This window comes from Phyllostomus discolor, chromosome 1, assembly GCF_004126475.2.
Source record: "Phyllostomus discolor isolate MPI-MPIP mPhyDis1 chromosome 1, mPhyDis1.pri.v3, whole genome shotgun sequence".
Taxonomy (NCBI): domain Eukaryota; kingdom Metazoa; phylum Chordata; class Mammalia; order Chiroptera; family Phyllostomidae; genus Phyllostomus; species Phyllostomus discolor.
Window position 1 is genome coordinate 203,902,640 of NC_040903.2, and position 20,304 is coordinate 203,922,943.

Below are 20,304 nucleotides of genomic sequence, written 5' to 3' on the forward strand. Positions count from 1 at the left end.
GCTATTAAAGACAATGCTATTTAAACTGTGTGGCCATAATACGTGGGAATCATTTCCCTTTGAAATACACAGGAAATAAATGTATGTTACATTCCTTCCCCACACCAGAACATGGAAATAGAAATGGAAAAACAATTTAAACCCCAGATTTCCAGAGTAAACTAAAACATAATTCTGTCCTTTAACTTATCTGTAAATCTCTATAACTCTGGACATAGCCAAATTCAATGCTATGTGAAACTGCAGAAGTATGTTAAGAGATACAAAACAGGTTTCCGAAAATGTACATTTTATTTTCAAAACATTTCCACTGACACATAAGAAATTTAATTTTTCAGGCTTTCTTGGCCTGTCTGTCCTATCAGTGCAGGCCTGTACTTATACACAGGCACCGACAAATAACGGTATTTATGTGAGTTAACTCACATCTTTAATTGAAATCTCCCCTCTCTTCCTGTTAACCATAGAATGGCCACCCACAATGCTTGTTCAATTCCAGAAGTTTCCTGCTCATTTAAGCAAGATCCTGGAGGCAGAATTCATGAGGGATTAACACTCTAAAGCACCCTTTCACCATGAATCTCAAGTCATTTTGCACATTTTAATTTATTCTTACAAAGCCACAGAGAGGAAGTCGACTGCCAGGCCTGTTTTTCAGAAAGGTTCTCTTAAATAGGGAGAGATCCAAGCAGATCGGGTGCGTTTCATTCCAGCATACCTAGGTCAAACATGAAACAGTTGAGAAGGTGAAATGTTGGAATTTTAACCTAAAAATTACTTTTTAAAAGAGGCATCATAAAAGCTCCAAACAGGGTTGTAATCAGCTCTTTCAAGTAAAGCACACATACATATACTTTTACAAATAAACATTTTATTTAAATGACTGTGCTGATAAAGGCTGAAAGAAGAAAGCCATAATGGAGTCTAAATCTGTTTATGATTAAAATCTAAAACACACATTTTTTTTTCATGTGGCTTATAACACAGGGGTCAACAAGATACTTTCATTACATGTATGAAAGAATTTAACACACTGCAAATATACATGAAATGTACTATAGGTACATTTGTTTTATCTTCTCTTACAGTTTCATTAATTGTGTTTATAAGTAAAACAAAACAAAAATGAATGTATTCTAGGTTTCTAATATATTTCAGGGTTAAACTATCCTGTATACTTATCCCTAGGGAATTAGACATTTTGTTTAACATAGGAGGGTGTAACTTTAGAAAAATTAGACTACAAATGTTAATATCCCAAATTAAGAACAGAGTTCTAGGTTTGATAAGGTTGTATGCTCCTGCCAACTTCCGGGCACTGACCAAAGCAGCCAAAATCTAATTTATTTTCAACATAAATGTTTTCAGAAAGTGACCCCCTCCAAAGCCTCTTCCCTACTTCTCCATAGTTCAAATTTGAAAAATGTTTAAATGAGGTTAAGGAAAACAATAAATAAAATAATGACATTTGAATGTATTTACAATTATAATTTTTAAAAAAAGTGAAGGAGAAAAATAAATTAGGATTGTTTTCTGAGGAATTAGAAGAGAAGATTCCTAAATAAATATACTATTCATGCAATGGTTTTTAGTATACTTAAAGAGTTACACTTGTCACAATTTTCAAGCATATTTATCATCTTGAAAAGAAGCCCTGTTTCCATCAGCAGTTTTGACCAATAAAATGCTTAAAGCAGTTGCTGTGCATTCCCACTTTTGATCCTTCCATCTGGACCATTCAGGTGTTCCGTTCATCCTTTGCATTTCCTCTTTTTTTATGGAGCATGAACTGGTAAGATGTCACAATACAGTGGTAAGTTTCCACCTTGGCAGCCAGGTGGCTTGTGTTTAAATCCTGGTTTCCTTCCATACCAGCCTGGTTTCTCCGGCAAATTACTAAGTTTCATTGTGCCTCAGCTTTCCTTCTATAGAATGGGGATGAAGGAAGTAGTAGTAACTCCATCATAGCGCTATAGCATTATTGGGGCAAATAAATAAGAAATGCATATTTACCTGGCAGGGGAGATACCGTGACCATGAGCGAAGGTGGTTTTTGCAGGATGAGGCTTATCCATTGCACTCTGGATGTGCTGACCCCTGCAATTTCCCCAAATGTGGGAAACTCAACTGCGTAATTTGTGGTAGTGGGGAACTGTGTTCACGCTCTAAAAAAAAGAAAGAAATGTAAAGTACTTAAACAGTTCATAGTATATACACTAACCATCTTCATCAATGCAAATAGTTTTAGGTTCTGGTCTATCAAGAGAAAAATAGTTGTATTATCAACTTTCAGCTATAACAGATAAAACTGGAATGTGAAAAGTCATCTGTTTCAAATTTATAGGGTTTTTTAATGTACAGAAAGATGAAATAATTTTCTCAGTAGGATACTTGAAATAATTCAAAGTTCTTTTTAAATTATGTAAACTGTGCTGAAAGTGGAGAGCAATTGAAAAGCTAAGAATATCTATTTCGATGCCATTCACTGTAATTTATTCCTCAGAAGCATATGAATGATAACTTTTAAAATCAGAAGTATCTGTTAATGCTGCAAACAGAGCAGATAGATGCTATGTTAGAGAACTGGTCAACATGTATTTATTTGTTGTGAACCAACAGGGAGCATGCTGGCCGTAAAGCCAGTTGCTAGACTTATCCTCAGGTGGATCAAATTAACTTCATCCGGCAGGATGTCAGTCACTGCTGGAATGCCCGTGTTTGTGTATATTGTGTCGCCTCTGGAAGCCAGAAGAAGTCTCTGCGAGGCCCCACTCGCGGCAGACACGCGATGCTGTGCCCAGCCACTCTCCCTACTTCACACCAGCGTGAACTCACTGAACTTTGGTTGAACTTTCCCGCTCAGTCGAGTACATTTTTAATGCAATCTATCCTATTTAAGCCTAATTTGTATTTCATTTCACAACCTTGCCATTTAGCACAGGCCCGTTGAGATAGATTTAAGAGCAGCATCTAATGTAAAGCCTAAATGACACTCGATATGCACACCAAGGACACACTTTCTGTCCCTGAAATGCATCCTTAGGGGAAACAAATGGGCAAACATTTTTATTTCCCTCCATGTTTCTAAGTCATCTTCTCTTACAGTGAAAAATAACATACTGTTTTTGCAATTTTTAAATTTTGTTCATAACGAGAATCATGCATCCTTTTAGTAACACACAACTGGAATAATATGGCCAATATTGTCCATCTCCAAAAAAAATAGCATTTTCATTTAAGACTCACCAGTAGTACATTTTTGCAGGCTTGGATATGACAGATTATATGTTAAGGCAAATTTCTTGTCACATGAGAGGGTAACATGCCTAAGAGATTTATAAATTTTTATTTTAAAAAAGGATTCTTTGCATACCAAAATATAGGCTTCCATTAACCCAATCGTAGGGAAGATAAATTTTAGCAGGGCAATTATTTTTTAAAGTTCAGATGGCCACACATAAATTTTTTCCTTAGATTCAGCACATTTTTTAGTTATCTGCTAGGAACATTAAGTCCTTCAGTATAGACCAGCTTTTCTGGGGGGAAGCGGAGGGGATGTTCTTTCTTTTCTCTTCTAATATATTTCAAATTTATTTTGTTTGGATAGGCCTTTGGAATAGTCGCTACTTGTTTCCAAAGTGCTTCTGGAAATTGTACTCCTAATTAAATATAAAGCATACCGAGTAAAAGTATTCTACAAAGGATATACAGTTTTACACTTGGATTTAAGCAACGCATTGTGAACACAATTCTTAGGCTGTATCCATTTGTTGAATAAATGTGTGGTATATACATTTCACCTAAAGGCCCTTCAGAAGATGCAATGATAGATAATAGGACCTTTTTACTTTTACTATGACTTTATAGAATTTTATGGTAGATAGTAATCATTGTTTTTACTAAGCATCTGGGTTGTAAAGATAAGACATCCACCCAAGTACACACCATATTTGAACAAGGTAGACTTTAGTGCAAGGGGAATAATTTTATTGAGCACCTACTATATAACAGGCAGTGTAAATATTCATGGTGCCAATGGAAAATCCTTGCCTATACAGAGCATGTATTGACTAAGTGCTATAAGAAAGGAATAACCAGCTCCTATGTTACTAGTTTCAGAGGAGGGCGAGATTATTTCTTGTGGATGAGACAGCATTTGAAGAAATATTTAGGTTTGGAAATGCAGACAAAAGGGAGAAGAAAACCAAGCCATCTGAATTACTATCATTGTCAGGTTTACAAAATGGCTGTTGTTTAGAACCTGTAAGGTTGGGGAACTTTTGTCAAATGCTGGAGTTTATATTTCTTATTCTTATACTATTCTAAAGTACTGATTCCAGTGCAAATCACATAGAGATATAACCAAATAATACAACAGAGCTACTTTTCTTATATTTATAGACTCATTGGAATTAAGAGGGAAGGAAAACCAATTTAAATCAAACAAACCCAGAGTGTTCTGCGAGATGGCCAGCCAGCAATCACTGCTGCAAAGCTGTCTGTGTGCAATCCGCATATATTCACAATGTAGCCAAAATTAGCCTGAGAACATGGTGTGGTTTAGAAATTACTGGAGCAAAAAGACAATCTAAGAGTAAAGCAGGATCGTTTGCACTCCATATTCTAAATAACACAGTCCTGATGTTTCTTAGGGACTAGTCCAGTACATTATGGGAAATGTACATACCTATAATCAAGGTGTCCATAGCTGATGGGTGATCTCTGGCCAATAAATTGCCATTCTTCACTGTGTATACAATGAGCACGTTATCTGCAGAACGTGATCCTATAAGAGAAGAATTTCTTTTGCACTAAAAGCTAAAAATGTATATGTTTTCTTGGATATTATCTACATTTTTAACAACAACATCTTGAGGTGTTTGAGACTCTCTCAGTTTCCATTCAATAATCACAAATTAATTTTAACTGTCATTAAATCTTTTCTTCTGAATAACAACTGTTAGGAGAATTGGAACACAAAGAGAGGTAAGATGCCTCCTTTTCCACTCCAGTGGTGTCTGCGTTTCAGAGGCAGAGGTTCCCAGCTATGGTCTATGGTGTGTGTTTCCTTTTTAAAGAGTTGGAGGATTCACTGGGATAGGCAGCATAGTATATTATAAGCACTATGATAATTATTATAATTACTATTATTATAATGATGTGGGCTGCCTGCAGCAAGAAATGAGTTTCTGAGTAATGGAAGTGATTTTATAATCTAACAGGGCAAAAGTCATTTAGCAGTCGATCTGCCTTCACTCTCTAATCACCAAAATGGAAACATTTAGAGACAGTCAAATCCCTCACCGTAAATAAAGTTTGGCAAAATATATATTATCTACAAATTGATATGAATACATTCATGATGTTACTTTTGATTGTTAGACCACAGTTGTCCTCTGCTGATTATCTCCATTGGAAATAACTTAAAATTATTGCAAATGTAAGAACACACACACAAACCAAAATAAATGTACACACAACTCCATACAACCAGGTAGCACACGTTTTCAGAGATTTCTCGATTTATTAAAAACCAATCATCCTCAAGAAAAAAATCTAGATTTCAGCTGACCACATTAAAATCATCTTTGAGGCTACACATTTTTGTGTCTAAGATGCATGCGTTTCTTAAATTTCAACATAAGTAAACATTCAAAACCTTTTCAATCATTTATAACCAAGGATAACCACCATGTTTATGATAAGCAATAGGATAAAGATTCGAACTGCCACATCCACAGAAGAGAAAGAAAAGTTTTGTAGGTCAAAATAGAGAAGAGGTATGGAAAATGAAGTCACCTTCAATGTATAATAAAATATGTTTATCTCCCAGATATACTGTCCTGTGATTGAGCTTGAAACAAGTAGCAGAAAATACTTGAAGATAGTACACTTTCGGTACTTCTTGCCTCACAGCGTAAATGTGACTGAATAAAGCCCATAAAATATTTAAGAGAATGGAGAAGTGGTTGAAAAAGGAATTACACCATCATATGAAAACATTACTGCATGTCTTGCTTTAAAAAAAATCAATGTTTATAGTTTTAACCATTCAGTTGTGAAAGCATTAAATACTATCATGTTTGCCATTAGCATTACATTAAGAAGTGACCATGATTAGTATTATGTTAAAACAAAATAAGGTCCATACAGACTTTTTAAAATTCATAATTCTTTCTTAAAGAGCATATGACTATGAACAGATATAGAAAAATAGTACTTACATTTTCTAGTCCTTCTTTCTCTTTATTTGTAAAAAAAGAGTATTTTTCTATTTCCATGAACAAAAATTAGATGATTTTTATTTAGCCCATCAAAAGTGATAGGTAAGGGTAATGGAGTAACACTCTGAGATAACCTACTGTCCATTAAAAAATCATAAAAATTCTACTTAATTTTTAAAAATCTACTTGTCTTTGAGTAAGCAATCTATTGAAAATGTCCATTAAACTCCAAATCCAATCAGGTATAGAGTCAACTGGCTCACCTGTTTTCTAAAATTTTAGTTTCTAAATTGCCTTGACATTTTTAGTCCCCCAATAAATTGGAAGTTCATTATTTAGAAATGTGTCAGAATGCATTTCCTCAATTTTTTTTCTCCTTTCTTGTCCTTCCTACATGGAAAAGTTGGCATATAGAGAACGTTTATCCAATCTTCATTATGACAACCACAGGGGAATCTTATTTTCTTGAAGACAAATTGCCCTGGGCAAGTCCTTTGCAATTATGAGCCAAAAGGAAAAAAAAGTTTGGAAAGCTAATCCACACAAGATAAATATAAAAGGGTGATACTATACCTTAATGTCATGCTCATATAAAATTAGGTTATTAACGAGCTTCACCGCATTAGAAGTTTAGTCTACCTTTAGCTCTTTTTTGTTGATGAAATTATTATAAACACCAAGTAACAAAACTAAAACCTAAATTGAAAGGCGATTGAGCCATAAAGCTCAGCTTTCTATATGCTTACAGTTCTGTAAGTCTGAATTTCTATGCATATGCAATTAAGGCTCTGAGTGGAAGTTCCGACACATGGTACCATGGTGTCCATTTCTGGAAACAGGGTTCACACTATAAAATGAGGTATTGCTCGCTTGTTCTCTGCACAGTTTTCAAACAGAATACCAAGATGCTGGAGGAAAGAAGCTTACATGGTACACTGAGGTTCATCTTTGTGGATAGAACCCACGTCATCTGCTGCTGCTTCAGGGTCTTGTAAGATATGTTGTTCTTTCCTGTCTGGACTGTTCCCAAGAAATACCCATGGCTCAGTCCCTCTCCACTTTCAGTTCAAATTTAATTATTGTGCTGTAGGATGTCCTTACTTTAAAATTGCCACTGCATCACCTTCCATTATCGCTGAACAGCACTAATCTCTTCTTACTATGTATTGTTTGTTTGCCATCCTGGAATAGCAACTCCTACCAGGGCAGGGGTTTTACCTTGCGTTGTTCCTGGAAAGTGCTGGGTGTGTATTAGGTGCTCAGTAACACCCTGGGGGCTATCCAAACCAGTCAATCCTTGCTGCTAAATTAGTTGACTTACTAAAGAAAATTTTATAGAACTAGGAATCTGTACTGTCTCCTCTTAGACCTAGATTCAGCTAAACTCAATGCATTGTGCCAAGCATTTCAAATTAACATGAAAAAAATAAAAGCATTGGCAATCTATATTGCTTGATATATACAAATGCAGGCCAAAATTAAATTAAATTATATATAAAAGTAATGTGGACACCCCTTACTTGTAGGTTGGGCATTGTCCCACAAACCAAAAAGTCACCAGTTCGATTCCTGATTGGGGCACATGCTTGGGTTGCAGGCCATGTCCCCTGTTGGGGGGGTGTGAGAGGCAAACAATCCATATTTCTCTCTCACATTATTTTTCTCTCCCTCTTTCTCCTTCCCTTCCCTTTTCTCTAAAAATAAATAAATAAAATATTTTTTTAAAAAGTAATGTGGCCATAAAACTAATTTTCTTACCTTAAAATTGAAAGGGGAATTAACAAATTCATCAATGAGGCAAATAGATCCCTCCTTAAAATTTATTCTTGCACTCTATAAATTTACTTTCTATGTTTGATTCTATTTTATAATTGTATACCCATTACATTCCTCCATCTACAAGAACTAAAAAAATATCCACATCAAAAATCTCACTGTGTATCTAGATATTATTTATTTTTCATGATAACAATAACCTCTAAAGATGTTATTTTAATTTTCATGTATGCCTAGGGTTTATGAAAATTGTTTGGTTTGATTTATTCTTTAAAAAATACTCTGCCTGTAATGGCACTGTTGCTAATGGGATCTTCACACTAATTCCATGCACACAAGGAGAAGAATGGGATGGAAATAATGGCTCATGATAGCAATTTGTAGCTCATTGTGAAACCTCTTGGCAGGATGCGTGTTCCTGTATCCCATAAACAGAGTTAAAAGCTGCATTGTATTTATATCCAGAGGGACCAAACTAATGTATTAGCGAATTATAATAAACAGAATAATGGAAAGACAGGGCTAATGTTGGCAGCTAAGAATCACAGAACTTAGAGAAGAGCCTGATATATGTACGTTTCTAGACTAATGATGCTAGAGTTAGCTAACAATAGACAAATTACTCGAATATGGTAATAACTGAATTTTTAAAAGCAAATTAATCTAAATAACCCTTTTAAGCTTGGGTCACTTGCCATTAAGTATAGAGCATTGTACATTTTTGTTGCCCTGTGGCTTCTTTGGTTTTTAAAGATGTAAACTGCTGAAAATCAGTAGGACACTTTGGTCTCCTTATCTTCTAATCCCTGACTAGAAACACTGATAGTATTATTCTTAAAACTCTAATGATATATATTCACTCATTATAATGTTGTACACAGGTGTGAGCAGGTTGTGTCTGAAACACATACATAGGAAACACACAAACATAGAATAACATTTCACCAAGACAAAGGTGTTTATGCCATATTGCAAACAAGGGAGCTCACTCATTGCCTAATTTGAGGAAGCGTGTTCAGAATGTATTGGCCCCAACCTGCACTGGGGCACCATAAATGTGCTACCATAATGTCCTACCAAATGTGGACCATAAATATGCTATTTTCTTTTTCTCTATAACCTTGTACTTCCTTGCATATAGGTTTCCTCTACTCTTTCTTGCCTCGTAGTCATTATAACTGTTCCTCTGGGCATCAGGTAAGACTGGCCTTGCCCAGTGAGTGAAATTTATTCTTGACCATGCATCTGACATCGACAAATAGAATATAAATAAAACTAATGGGTGTCACACAAGAAAAGACCTTTAAAGAACCAGTGCATATTTTTTTTCAGTCTAAGAGAAAAAAAAATGACTCTTCAACCTGGGTCCAGGGGAATGGACAAAGATGATGTGGAATCGTGCCCGACCTGTTTCAAACTTGGAGGCTCGGAGCATGAATGAAAGACAAACCTCTCTGGGCTTAAGCCAATGACGCATCAGTGTTGTTTGTTACCTCCTCCAGTTTAGTCTCTCCTGAAAGATAGTCACATTGGACCATCTAAATTTCTCCTCGAAACTTCTCGAAAGCCTCTCATTCTCCTCCTATTCTTGCCTTTTCTTTAATTACCCCTGACCTTTATTCTATATATAATAACAGCCACCATGCATATCAGTTGTGCTTATAACAGGCCAGTAGTCTACCAAGAACATTTTAGAAAGTCAGTAAATGGACTTAGTGTCCGCTATCCAGAAAATTCCAAAATAATTCCAAAGACAGCACCCGAATCTGAAGAAAGTTCTTTATTTGATCCATTTTCCTGTATAAAAACTCTTCTTGAACCATAAACTTTTAATATGTATAAGGCTGGATGTTTTCCCAATTGCATATACTTTTTCTTTTTGAATAGAGTTAAAGTAACATGTTTACTATATATACAGAGTTGAAAATACTGTATTTTCTGATTACCTTGTGATTTATTTACAGCGAATAATTCTTTCACCGTATTTTTCATGTGCCTGCTATACTCCAGGCACTTTTCTAGGTTGCTGGAAAAAAGGCAGCAATCAAACCAGACATAGCCTTTGCCTGCATGCAATGCACATTCTAGGAGAGTTGAGAGTCATTGAGTGAATAGATATTTACTGTGTCAAGTGATAAGTGCTATGAGAAAAAAATAGCAGGCTGAGGAAAAATGAGTCTCATAGTACAACATAGAGGAAAGAGTAGAATAGCTTTTTTAAAAGACTTTTCAGGCAACATTTCTCTGGAAAGAAACTTCTTAAGAATTTGGAAATTCTGAAATTTGGGGAAAGCACAAATAAGTACATAAAATCAGAAAATTAAAAATGTATAATAAAAAATTAACCAACTACTATTAAAATGTTTTAATAATAAGGGCTTTATAAATAAACAAACATGCATTTTATTAACAATATATCATTAAAAGTGTTTTTTCCACTTATATTAATACTTTTTTTCTAAAAAGGCTGAAGTGCATGCTAAAATTAACATTGGCTGGTTCTTACCAGGTGAATTAATGAGCAACTTATGTATTTTTTTCTTTACTTCTTTGTATTACTGAATATTTTTAAATCAGAAAACTCATAGTTTGAAAATATTCTTCTGTAATGTAATCATCAGTGGGTTTTATAGCATTTTATTATACAGCTAATTAGCTAAAACACACTTTATTTTATTAAGCCACCATTATTGAATATTTAATCTTTCCAATTTTTGTGAATAATATACTTTGAATGATTTTTGTGATAAATATATAATATACCAGCTGTATTATAAAGTAATTAGACTTTCATGGAGTAGCTTGATAATATATAGATTCCTATTTTGTGGGAAAAATGTGATATGCATTCCAAACAATTTATTTAAAGAGCAATCTTTGGAACACAGCACATATTTTAATTGTGTGCTTTCTTTACAATTAAGTATTTTTACAACTTGAGTCACTTCTACTTATTGCTTAAATATGTACATAATATTTGTTAACCTTTAAATGTTACTCTGAATATCATATGAAGCAACAAGTGTTACTTTTTACTTGAATAGTTTATAGCACTAAATAATTAATAATAATCAGACCCCTCTGGGGGGAGGTGGGGGGAGGTGGGGGGAGGTGGGGTGAGAAAACCCCTCAGGTCAGTCCATGGTGGCAGCAATGATAGCACACACAAACTCTGATGTTCTCAGGAACTTTCTGGGATCACCAGTCCCCACCCAGGCTAGTGTGATTGCTCGTGTTTGTGTTTAAAAACATCTGGAACTGCATTTAGCAGGGTGCTTATCACAGTGCACTGAAATTGCTCTTCTTCAGTGTTACTCACTTATCTGCAAATTTCTTAGCATCAGGGACCACATATTTTCTCTGTGAAATCACTACCAATAAGCCCAGTGTCCTAAGCACATCAGGTCTTTGGGAAATGTTCATAGATCTGAAATAAAACCACCTGAGGGATGTCTTGGAAGCAAAATTTAAATGGAAAGGAAAAGTGGAAAGAAGGGCATTGGCTGGTCTGGCGGTATCCATTCTCAACACTCTCATTGGAGTATTGGAGTTCCCATCAATAGACAGGGTAATGAAGAAACTATTGAAATTGTGCCTATACAGCTTGCTCTAATAAAAAAAAAAGATAAAGGGATCTCTCTTCTTTTTCAATAAAAACATCTTCTTTGCTTCCACGAACTACTCCTACCAAATATAGGAAAGAGGTTTCATTCATAAATAAACTCCACTTTCCCCTACCCTCTCCACCATCTCTACCCCTCTATCTGGACAAACTAAAGATGGTTTTTAAAAATGTGGAAAACCGTTCGATTCCCAGTCAGGCCACATACCTGCGTTGCAGGCCATGGCCCCCAGCAACTGCATACTGATGTTTCTCTCTCTCTCTCTTTCTCCCTCCCCTCTCTGAAAATAAATAAATAAAATCTTAAAAAAAACCCGACATTCATTATTTTTTTAAAGATTTTATTTCTTTATTTTCAGAGAGGGAAGGGAGGGAGAAAGAGAGAGAAACATCAATGTACGGTTGCTGGGGGCCGTGGCCTGCAACCCAGGCATGTGCCCTGACTGGGAATTGAACCTGTGACACTTTAGTTCGCAGCCCGTGCTCAATCCACTAACATTCATTATTAAAAAAATGTGGAAAACCCTTCATACACAGGGTAGGTACAGAATCACTGCTGGGCAAAGCTAATATTAAGAGCTTTCTTCCCCCCTCCCCCTTTACTATTATATGACCAAGGATACCCAGAGAACATAGCTCTCAGATCTCAATGTAGGAAAGCAACTGAGCCCCCACTGCTGTGCTCTGAAATTTATCTCCGTGTTTGCACCGTGAGCATGACTCTCATGATCCCAGCCAATGACTGAATGAGATACACATATGAAGGCAGAAACATTTCAAAACATGAGAAATCCTTCCAGAGGCTTTGGTTTGAGGACACCCCAGTGATCTTTTTAGACTTTTCTTTGAGCAGCAGCTGGAGAAAGTCCCAACCCCACTTCCTTCTTTCTCTGTTTCACTCATGGTCCCAGACCTGCACCGTGGTTTCATGGCTCTCCCACCTCACTGCCACTCTTCCTATTTTCTTTCACAGGTATTTCTTGTCATACCATTCTTATACCTTTATATCCACTCTGGAATCTGCTTCTTCACAAACCCTGTGTAACTAACAAAATATAACAGAGAGGTGCCATAATGTCTTATAACATATTTTAATGTAATCATAAATTTATATCTATCTATTATCTATCTATCTATCATCTATCTAGTTATTTAAATGTATCCATAGCTAGATTGTAAGAATCTTGACAATACCTGATTTACTACGTGTGGCAATTCTTCAAAGTTATGTATATTCCTTTCCTAGGGCTCATGTAACAAAGTACCACAAACCAGGTGGCTGAGAACAACAAATATGTGTCCTTTCACAGTTCTGGAAGCTAGAAGTCTGAAACTGAGGTGTCAGCAGGGCCAAAATCTCTCTGAAAGCTTAAGGGCGCATCCTTCTTTGCCTGTTCGTAGTTTCTGATGGTTGCCAGCCACTCTTCAGGTGTCTTAGTTTGTAGATGCATCCTTCCAATCTCTGCTTCTGTCTTCACATGACCTCCTCCCCTGTGTGTCTTCTGGCTCTACTTCCAAATTTCATTCTTTTTATAAGGGCAGAGTGACCTCATTTTAACTTGGTTACTTATGTAAGGATCCTATTTCCCAAAAAGGTCACATTCACAGTTACTCCCAGTTAGGACTTGAACATATCTTTAACTTATCTTCTGGCAGACATTAGATTACTTTAGTAAGCAATATAGTGAAATGTAGTGAAATATATTTCAACAAATAAAAGATACCATAACTCACTGGCTCAATATACTCCATTGACTTTCTATTATAATCAGTGTAAGGTTCCAGATCCTTGCTTTGGACCAAAAGTTCTGCAAGAGTAATTCATTAAGTCTCTGACCTCATCCCTCTCCTCCCAGGAGGCCTGTGGTCCAGCCACCATTGTCCTCTCTCCATGCATCAAAACATGCCAAGCTTTATGCCTCAGGGAAACCTCACTTGCTCTTTGCTTTGCCTGCATCTATCTTTTCACACGTGGCTGCTTCTTACTTATCATTCTTGGTCCCAGTCATATACGAGCTTCTGGCAAAGGACATCATAAACTCTGAACTAAAGTAACCTGCCGTCTTTTGTTGTCAAGCTCTACCCACTAACCCATTGTATTATCTTCATAGCAACATCACTCTCTAAAATTAATTAGCTTACTTTTGGAGCTTGCTTTTTTTATTATCTTTGTTTCCCCACTGGAAATAATTTCAGTTCTACAATGCCAGTTCTATCATGTTTACTTCTCTATTCCCAATTTTCAACCATGTGTGACAAATGTGAGCAGTTCAAAAACATGCACTGAGTGACTAATTTACAACGTGTTGTGTAAAGACGGGTACGTGCAGTTGTCAGGCTGGCTGGTGAATCAGGAGAGTCTGAACCTTTGGGCTTGTCGTGAAGGTCTCGTTCCTTCAACAAATGCAGATTAGAAGTCTCCTGTGCACTAATTGAGAAATCAGCTGGAAGAAGTTACTTAGCAGATTTAGGTGTTTCACATATGAAATCACACGGAAAAGACTATCAAAAGAACAACAAGCATAGCCTGGAGAGTAAATACTATTGAAATTCAGACAATGAAAGGATCGGGGAAGGCTGAAGTAATCGAGGAATGTCTACTGAGGACTGAGAGAGAAACCCCTCTGCCACCCCGCAAGGAAGAAGGGGTGTTAGGGTGGATATTAGAAGTCTGTGACATAGGGGATGGAACTGCAGAGATTTGATGGGGGTCAACAATGTCCTGAGAGTGCCCTGGAGTACGTCACTTCCGTAGTGTGGTGGTGGGAGACGGGTGGAACTTCGACCTGCGGAGGTTGGTCCTGGAAGCCTATAAGGGCCAGGTTCTCAAGGAGGTTCTCAGTGGGGAACTATCAAAGGCGCCTCTGAGCCCTGGCTGGTGTAGCTCAGTGGATTGAGCGCGGGCTGCGAACCAAAGTGTCGCAGGTTCAATTCCCAGTCAGGGTACATGCCTGGGTTGCAGGCCATGACGCCCAGCAACCGCACATTGATGTTTCTCTCTCTCTCTCTTTCTCCCTCCCTCCCTCTCTAAAAATAAATAAATAAAATCTTTAAATAAAAAAGTCTGTCTTAAAAAAAAAGAAAAAAATTTGAAATTCAGTCTCTTCCATATTCAGAGGGAGGCCATTGTGCACCCTCATGTTTAAATTTTAATTTATTATTTTTTTATTTTAATTGTTCTTCAAGTACAGTTTTCTGCCTTTTACTCCCATCCCAGCCCACCCCCAAACCCTCCCCACCTTCCTCCCATTTCCACCCCACCTTGTTTTTGTCCATGTGTCCTTTATACTTGTTCCTGCAAACCTCCCTGTTTTCCCCTAAAATTGTTTCAATTATATTAAGAAGGACAAAAAAAGGATAGATTGACCTTTTGCATTTACTCTTTTGAGTTAATTTTAACAAAAGTAATGCTAGAATCAGGAAAAACTTGTAAGACATACACACACATACATATACACAAAAACAATGCTGCTATTGGTGCTTCCCAAAACAACATTTCCAAAACTAACGAGAGAATTCTAGAGCCAGAAGAGGCATGTTAAGCTATGTAGTTAAAGTCATGCAATATAAAGCTTAAGATTTCTAACATGTTAATTCTCGATAATGCATTCAGTAGAACTAGCATTTTTGAAAGGCCAAGGAAAACCTGTCCTTCTGACTGTTACTGACTTCATAATTGGAAAGTTTCACATGCTAAGGAACTTATTCAGTAATAAATAATTATTGTCAAATTTAGTTTCTGCCACTTTTATACACAGGTACATTGACCAACAACTGCATTTGTGATACAGACACACACACACACACACACACTTTACAGAAAATATCCAGCCATGCTATATGAAAAATGGAGACCTTTGTTGAAGAAGATACAAGATATAAGAGAAATTATACATAAGACAATGACACTTCAGTCCCTTCAAGTGAGGCACCTTAGGACCTCACATAGTTCCCCCATTCGCCATCAGCTACCCTGTCATATATGCCTAAATGTCATAGATGGTCTGAAATCTTTTCCCTTTCAAAGGCAATTTTAGTTTTGGAAAAGCCAGAAGTCTCAGGGGCCCTAATCTGGCTGTTGGGGGGTTGAGTAACCTGGGTGATTAGATGTTTCGCCAAAAAACTCTGCATGAGAAGTGATGCATGAGTGGGAATTATGTCATGATGAAGCTGACAATCACCAGTAGCCCACGGCTGCAGCCTTCTGGATCATCAGAATAGTTTCCCTGCAGGAATGTTCAAACTTGACGTAAAATTTGAGGCAGATTCATTGCTCTGCTCATTCAGTCATTGTGAGTGTGAAGGCCAAACAGTATATATGCTCACTCAACAGTGTATATGCTCACTCAACAGTGTCTTCCACCTGCACTGACTAGTACAGTGAAGTCATCATTGTTCGTGTGTGTGCATTCTAGGCCATTCTCCTTGGCTGCCAGGTTACATCAATGTCACACAAACTGTTTTCATTATAATAACAATGGCTGGGCTTTTTCTGGACAGACCCAGTATATACATACTCATATACATATAGGTATATATCCTTGCTCTTTATTTGTCTCTGTGTTTTGTATACATCCCCTATATAAACATAGTCTACATATATAAATATACAACTTTGAGTTTTATATACACACATTTATGTATAGCTATAGAATATTTGGATATGTATATACATGCGCTATATATATATATATATATGGATTTTATAAAAAATGAGAGACAAATTAGGATGTTAATGGTTTACCAAAGTGGGTCATTTATGTTAAATCTTATCCTATCTGAATTTGAATTGCTCTTTTTCTTTTTCTCTCTTTCATTTTAGATTTACTTTCCAAATCCTGTGTTTGGTTATGGAAGGAAAAATGTTCAGTTCCCATAAATCCAAATGTGTGGGGGGAAGTTATCACAACACTTGATCTTCCAGGACAAGAAGTGCAACCCTGCCAGCACTTTTCTGTGGGCTTGGCTGGCTTGCAATAGCAAAACAAGATCTGCCTGTGCTCTCAGCCTCGCGCTCTACAAGTACTCCTGCATTGCCTTATAAGCTGTTGGACAGGCACGCATGCCTGGGTGTTCACAATGGTTTTTGCCTCCTTCCCCAAGACTCATCTTTAAATCCCAAGGACTGGCCTGAATACTGTGGTTTTTGTCTCCGTATCTCTGTCTAGCACTGCGACATGAAGTGAAATAGCATTGATATTTTGGGAAAGAAAATGTATTCATAATCCCCTTTGGGCAGCGAGCCCCTAGGACCCCCTGGACACCATAGTGACTCAGTAATGAAGTCCAGAGTTTTATAAAGAGAACTGGAGAAATATAAATAAACCCTTCAGTATTTTTGCAGAGAACAATTTATGAACAAGCAGGGTTACATAATTTTGGTAGAAGTCATATCTACACTCTAGAACTTCTAAATTATTTTCCTCTGTAAAAATGTACAGCAAAAAAAATAATAGGGTCCAAATTTATGCTTCATTAAAACAATTACACACCACCTAGTAGAGCTTTTAGCCATGAAAGAGAATTTATTTTAGAATAAATTTTGCTGTTGTTGGTACAAATGTCAACAATATTCAAAGGATACATGTTAAATGAGCCTTTCAGTGACAATTATTAATTTTTGAAAGCTAGACTGATGTTTCTTTGTCCTATTAGATAACCTCAGGACCCCAATGACTATCAAATTCTAAGAAGGGTTGGTGGCAAATTACTTAAGCGCTCCACCCGCCAATTAAATAATGTGAAGTTTTCAGGGTGACATAATTGTTCTGGCTGTAGGTTATCGCAGCTGAGGAAACAAGACATCAGTGGTGTCAGCAGACCTCAGTCTGTGCCTTGTGTGTTTGCAGAAGAACAAATTGAGGAAGCGAACAGCAGGGCATTGGGGCAGCTACGGAGATCCCGTGTTCCACTCTGCTTGCTCAGCAGGTCCCAGATCTCCTAAGGGCAAGGTAGGACTTATTCAGCAGGTTCAAAGCATGACATCGGAAGCAATTGTTTTGTAACTTTACTTTGTTACCACATATACTTGGAGGTAGTGAGAGAGTTTGTAATAAAAACGATAGGTACCCATTATTAGTTCTCCCAGGATTCTGTTGCCCTCTACATATATTTTATTACATTTAGTATTCTCAACAAGGGGGTGCATATTACTGCTGCCATTTTATGAATGAGGAAACTGTTTAAGTCATTACCTAAGTGCGTTGTTTAAATCATTAATGAATAGCATAAGCATTCAAACCTAGCTCTTTCTAGTGACCAAACCAGTGTTCTTTCTGGCATGCTTTGCCTCCTAGGAAGTGAATTCTTACGCCACTAATATGGCTAGCTTTTTCCCTGTCAAGCCAAGTGCTGTGTTCAGTTAGACAAGCTTGACCAAATGTAACTATTTGGGAATCATGCATGAATAACCTAAAGTAAACACTAATTACAGAAATAGATGAGTTTTCCACGGTTTAAGCATTTTAGGTTTGAAGGGAATATATGAAGAAAAATGTGAAAAGAACATTGTGTAACTCGGCCAGAATCAATAAATAAACCATTAGTACAGTGGTATGGAAACCATGATTCTTAACTTTAAGATATCAATTGTAAGTTCAGCTTTTGTTTTGTTTTTGTTTTTGTTTGCTACCATCAAAATAATATTTAATATTAGTTAACTCATACAGTGTAATGTGGGAGGCACCTTTCTCTGGCGAGACACCTGGTGATATTTCAGGGCTCAACCAAAAGTATCTAATAGTTTAGGAAAAGAGATCAGTTGTAGAGAAAGAACTTAAATATTATTTTTAATGCATGCGTTTTTACTGTCAAATGTTAAATTCAGAGTCCTGCTATACTTATTAAATAATGACAATTGTGCAAGTTACTGTAACTCAGTTTTGAATTTTTGTTGATACTTGGACTTGAACTTGCCTCACAAGGAGACAAGAAGAGACAACACACCCTTCCTTGGGAAGTGTGCGCCGTGCTACAAACACATGAGTGCGGCAGGGCTGGAAGTTAACTTCGAAAGTGCGCTGATAAACTTTGAATTATTTATCTGTGAAATTCAAAACATGTGTGGGTGAGTGCTTGTTGGACAACTTTTCTAAATCGTGGGGCCAGTATCACAGAGAGTTGCCCTCCATGATTTGGGGAAATTAAAAGGTAAGATTTCTGCTTACTGGAAATAAGTCATGAACTGGCTTTGCATGTCTCTATTTTGGTCTGGCATACGCATTTACTGGAAGGCCTAATAGCAACCTCTGAATAAATTCATAATAAGAAAATGATGTGATATTTCCATTTCAGATATTGGCCTAAATGGCATGATAATGATAACTTGTTGATGCCATGAATATGTGTGTGAGTGTGTACGTGTGTATAAACAAGCACTATTTATAGATATGTGATACATTAGTCGTTATTGCAAGGATACACATATGGATGTACTTCTAAATACCATGGCCTCAAGATTATATCTATACAAGGAAGAAAACAAAAAACAACCACCTTTTGTGGACTTGAACACGATAATTAGGTACAGTTTACAATTTTAAAAAGAGGAGGATATTTTACTGGTTTCAGATTGATACTCAAATTTATTTAACTAGTTTTTTGAATGTAGAGAAAAAGTGCCATTTACCTGGCTATGTAAGCCTGTTTGGTGTAAACTAAGATTTTGCCTATCATCACTTTCCTCAGCAAAATAAAACTCTCTAGAAAGGGCCAGATTCATGGATCTCTACACTTCCAAGGAGGTTAGGTTCTTCTGTTTTGTGCCCTGAAAACTTAGGCTTACACTTCTGCCCTTACTTGTTTCTTTTACCTTTTGGCCTTCTAGGCCTGAACAGGTTTATACAGGAGTAACCAGCTCATCATATCAGAGAGAAAAAAAAAAGAGCAGGACAAGATGAGAAAGCTCAAGGCCATTTATTCATATGTGCACACCCCAACCATGGTCTTTCATCTGGGTTTCGAGTGTGTGAAGAATGCCCGATGAGTTCCAGCAGAGTATCCACTTGGACAGTTTGTTCCAAAGATAACCCAACTTGTTTAGAACAGGTCATAGAGGTTGATTCACAGTAAAATTTTATGAATTGTGCTATAGATTCCTAAGCACCTTCTTTTAACTGACAATATGGTGTGTTTCAAACACTCCAGTTCTCAGGTGTGCTAAACTTAGTAAAATTAGAAAATGGAAAGAAGTTCTAGACTGAAGACCATTTTGTGTTTACCACAAACTCAATGTCTGTGAGGTACACTGCCATTCATAAATTTTAGGGTACATTGCATATTGTCATCCTGTTTCCCACACAGGAATAACAATGACCACTTTTGTGCACCTACTATGTGGCATTTATTGCGATCATGCATTTTCTAGCACGGTGATTTTATAATTTTCCAAATGAAGACATAGACTAATTAACTTGACCGTCTCCAAATCTCATGAAAGGATGAGCTGAATTCAGTTTATCTGGCACTGCGGCCTTTGTACGTCTCTCAAGGAAAGGTAGACCCTTATGGTATTAGATTATCAGGCAAAAGCAGAACTCAGAATTGATTCTGTCTGCTTTAGAAAAGATTAACTGAGGAGATTCTTGAGCTATCATAGCAAAAGTATGAATATATCACTCCCTATTTCTTTGTCCATTCACATCTTTAAATTTTTATTCAAACCCCAAGTTCAGATCACTTTAA

The 20,304-nt window shown here is 36.7% G+C and overlaps 1 non-coding gene across 1 annotated transcript; it reads left to right on the forward strand.

The window, feature by feature from the left end:
* Positions 1–2,005: 2,005 nt before the first annotated feature.
* On the forward strand, positions 2,006–2,170 carry LOC114493469. Its single transcript, XR_003684143.1, has one exon. It is a non-coding gene; the product is annotated as a U1 spliceosomal RNA (small nuclear RNA).
* The last annotated feature ends 18,134 nt before the right edge of the window (positions 2,171–20,304 follow it).